This window comes from Pygoscelis adeliae, unplaced genomic scaffold (assembly GCF_000699105.1).
Source record: "Pygoscelis adeliae isolate BGI_AS28 unplaced genomic scaffold, ASM69910v1 Scaffold290, whole genome shotgun sequence".
In the NCBI taxonomy this organism is placed as follows: Eukaryota; Metazoa; Chordata; class Aves; order Sphenisciformes; family Spheniscidae; genus Pygoscelis; species Pygoscelis adeliae.
The window spans coordinates 1704602-1709131 of NW_008823965.1; positions in this window are offsets into that span (position 1 = coordinate 1704602).

Consider the following 4530-nt stretch of genomic DNA (forward strand, 5'->3'; position numbering starts at 1 on the left):
CAACCTCCTGTAAACTGGTGACTGAAAGAGTATGTTGTCTTGTGGGGAATTTAACTTGGGCAATAAATGCTATGTCAAGATTTCTTAATCTCTTGGAAAATCAGGTAAGGGCTTGAGGCAAGATAACGAAGGAATTGCAAAGCTGCGGTTTTGGTATTAAACCCATGTCATGACTCCAGTGCTCTTTATTTGACTTTTGAAATAAAAATGTTAATGGCTTACAAAAACCGCAAAAGTCTCTCTTTTTTTTTTTTTCTTTTTCTCTTTCCAGTGGCTCTGTAGAAAAGCCACATGCTTGACTTGCCTTGGGTTAGTGCTCTGGCTGACTTCAGTGGTATCGTTGCAAAATTGGATTTGATTTTTCTTTTGTCACATCTCCGTATGTGCAGGCATGGCAAATGCAGGCTCCGGCGGCTGGGTTCCCCTCTGCAGCTGTATCTGGCTGTGAACCCTTAAAACGCGGTGATGACCCCCCTGCAGTCCTCGCTCACGAGCAGCCTCGTGATCCCCACTCGTGCCGCTTTTGTGAGTGGAGACTCTTTGTGTGGGTCATCCAGCAGTAACTTTAATAGTCAGGCATCAAGGAATAAAATATAATTAAAATGGATTTATTTTACTTTTGCATGCCAGGAGATAATTTGGGCTGAAAGCTTGTTTTAAATGAGAAGCCTGGAGGTACTAACAGCTGTCACGGACTTTTTGGCGTGTGCCCTTACTGAGTGTTTTCTGCTCTTCAGATACCTACACGTGTTCCAAGTCGGGAGCGAGCGTCAGTGCTTTAATGAATTAGCCAAGAGTTTTTAGCAGCCTGTAAGACCGAGCTTTGGTGGAAACAGGCTCCCTATTAGATGCTCACCTTCACAGGGACCCCCTCGCTGATCGCTCGGGTCTCCAGCGTGCGAGAAGACTTGCTGTGATTTAATGACTTGCCACAGCTTAGCTGCTACGCGACAGCGTGTTAAGCCGCAGTCACTCCATCCTGTGGACAAGAGGCAGAACGTCGCTTTTGACGGCTTCACTACAAGGCTCTTCAACTTTCTTCTTCCCGATGTTTTCCAGAAATTTGTATTTAGTGTCTGACTACTTGCAGCAGCACAAAAAAGGAAGAGAGTTTCCCCGTGCACGGGACAAAACGTTTCCCCCCCGGCTGGCAAACCCCTCTCTGGTCTTTTTTTCCGCGTGATGCATAAGTTTTTATTTGGCAGTGTTCTTCCTCTGGGGTGGGGGAAGACTTGGGAGGGTTTGCGGTAAATACAGGGTCTGGCTCAGAAGCACGGTAAAGGCACCGGGGTACTCTGGCGCTTTTCTTTTGGAGCACAGGAAGGTACGAGACAGGGAGCTGTTTCTAAAGAGTTTGCAGTTGACGCTTGGTATTACACTCTTTTTTATAACAAAATTTAATTTCATGTGTTTTTATATTTATTTTTATATTTGTAGAGAATGGCAAAAGTGCTGGCAGGAGTTCTCCCTCCGGCCCCGGTGTCGGAGCGCTGGATCTGTGCACGCATTGCGGCTGCGTGGCCGGGGCCATCGCCGGTGGGAGAAGCTCCGGTTGGGGCAGTCCCACCTGCTTCAGGTCAGGCAGCGCCTCGTGCTGCTGCACTCAGTTTTGCTAGAAATCTTCCAGCAGCTCATTCATTCCTTTGATACCGTGCTGTAGGGTGGCCGGGGCATCTGTCACTTATTTTTGTGATTTTTTTTTTTTAATTTTTTTTTTTATTTTTACTTTTCTCCAACGCCTTCCAAGTGTTGTTAATTCATCTCTTAGAAAAGACTCCTCGGGAGAGGTGCGGGAAGCCAGCTGGCTCCTGCAGTCCTTCGCATCGCTGCTGGAAACAGCTGGGCTGGGGGGGTTGCAGCGTCGGAGTGCACAGAGCTGCGCGACTCCGGCGTGCCGGCCGGCTCGTCTTGTACGGCTCGCCCCAGGCTCCCTGTCTGCGATGGGAACGTCTTGGGTCCGCTGCAGGCCAAATAACAAAGCGTCCGGCTGCTCCTGGGAGACGGGCGAGCGTGCCCAGAAGCAGCGGTACCTGGCTGCTCTGCCAGAGGGGCAGGGTGGGGGGGAAAAAACCGGCCGGGGCAGTGAGGCTGCGGCGGCGAGCAAGGGGAGAGCGGGGCCCTCGGGGGATGGCCTGCTTCAAGGCGTTGGAGAGATTTAATCATGGATGTCGTGTTCTAAAAAAAATATTTTTTGTTCTTTGCTGGGGTGCGGAGAGCGAGCTGTGCAGGAAGCAATAGATGTGGTTTAAAATACAAGGTTTAACCGATTAATTCTAATGCATTTGTGACAGTTATTGATCAAAGGTAACATTTATAACCAGGGACTGCATTGTCAAGGTTAGATCTTGCTCAAGAAATAGCCTTTGATAAGCTGAGCTATTGATTGCAGATTCGAGCTGTCCAATCTCTGAAGAGGCTAGTGCTCTCTTCGTCAAGCAGCGCCGTGGTGGTGTGGGAGGAGGAAGAAGTAGGAGAGCCTTCCTCCTGGGAGCTGAGCATCCTGAGTAGCCATTTGCAGGCTGGCTGATGCCTTCCACCGATTGCTGCCCGGGCCGTAAGGTGCAAGGGAGCACGCCTTCGGTGCTCCAAGGCGGTTAATTAACAGCTAAATTGTTTCGTAGTACCTGAATACGGAATTTAATTACATTGCGTGCACATCATGTTGATGGCTTGGAGGTCAACTGGTTAAAATTTTGGCCTCCCCCTGTGGGTGCTTGTCCGTGGGGTCAAGCTGTGGATGTCCCTGCAGTGCCCGGGTAACCACGGTGGGGTCTGTCCCTCTGCCCTACAGCTGGGGCTGGGTTTCACGGGGCATTCCCCAAAATGCAGGTTTGCCTCCGTGCCCACAGTGTCTTAATCTTGTGACTTACAGCAACGGGCTCATGGCTGAATGCGAGAGGCACGAATTTTGGTGCCCAGCTCCCATCTGCCGGGCAGCTTCTGCGGCTCCCGTCCTCCCGGTGCTGAAGGTGGATGAACCGCTGTCCCCAAATGCTCATCACGGACCTCGTTGCTCCCTCTCTCCTCTGTCTCGTCGTGCTTTCGGCGTGCAGGCTGCAGAGCTGCTGGGCTGCACGGTAGCCTCATGAATTACTTTTTCAAGGCAGGAGGAGCAGCTCCAGGCAGGATAATCCCAAGGCATGGTCCCTGTGTAAATGGATGACCTTCAGATTCTCCTTGGCCTCTGGAAGGGCTTGTTTTGTGTTTGGCGAAGGCCTTGCCTTGGGGATGGTGGGTACTCAAGGCCTCTGAGGTGCTTTTATTGCCACTTGTCCCTGACCAGATCCTTTCCTGATTAAATGCGAAAGAGATCCCATAATTGCTGTCCTGAGTAGTGGGAAGAAATGCTTCGCTGTCCTGATGTTTCATCCTCAGCCTTGAAGCTCAGGAGGCGTGTGGGGGAAGGGTTGCTTTTAAACTGGGTTGGATTCATCCTCCTTCCCCCCAAAATGTGCTTTAAAAATGTCTTATTGCAGCAGGCCCCCTTCTCTGCTTCCCTTTGCAATAGAGCTGCGATACCGGGGTATGTCATGCTTGCAGCCCTAAAAATAAGTAATAGCTGAGCCTTTCCTGGGATTTTGGAGACACGATGAGGTGCTTGTTCTGCCTCTGCCTTGCTGTTTAACAAGGCAGATCAGGTAGCTGTCCCGTGCCTCAGTTTCCCCGTGTAAAACCTGGGAGCTGCTGCCCTGTGGAGGTGGGAGGGCGGTATGGGAGCAGCAATCAGGCACGGAGCGGGGTTTCTGGTCTGTGTTTTGGGTTTGTGGAGAGTGTCCCGGGGCAGGGAGGTCCGGACACAGTCGGCACAGTGTTGGAGAGTAAATACGACGGTGGTTTTCCTGGGGCTTGTTAATAGTTTAAGCTCCGCAGAAAGTAGCGGCTGTGCTAAAGTCAAGCTTTAACCCTCGCTCCTGCCAGCGTCCGTGTGGGAAGGGTTAATGGTAATTTTCTGGCTGACAGTATCATTATTTTGCCTTGGTTGGTCCTGGGTGGGTTTGCGCCCACTTGGTTCTATAGGGTAAAATGGGACCAGGGTGCTGCGGACGCAGAGGACCTGCAAGACCTGCAGTCTTGCTCCTCCAGCTAGACTTTTCTCCCTGTTAGGCTCGTGCAGATCAGCTGCAGCTCTGCTCAGCTTAACTGGGGATTAGCATCGGCGTAGATGTGAGTGGTGCTGAGCCCGCCACGTCCGGTGGCGGTGGCGTTGGTACAGATGCTTAATTGCGGCACCTGCAGCTGCACGGCGATGGAAGTGGTAATCCCTGCTGTCACTACCGATTGCTTCTACCACGGCTGGGCTGGGGCGTGCGGGAGCCTTCGTCGTGCTTGTTGGTGGGTCGTAAATCTGGGGCATATTAAAATTCAGGACCTCTGAATTTTGGTACTGGGGAGCATTGGGAGCCGGTGGGGGAAGGCCTGTTCCTCTCCCAGCATGCGTTAATCTGTCTTTTCAGAAGAGGATTCGTTGAGGGATTACACGGGCGCGGGACGGGAGCTGATGAGACAGAGAGATGCATGGGGACCGTGGCT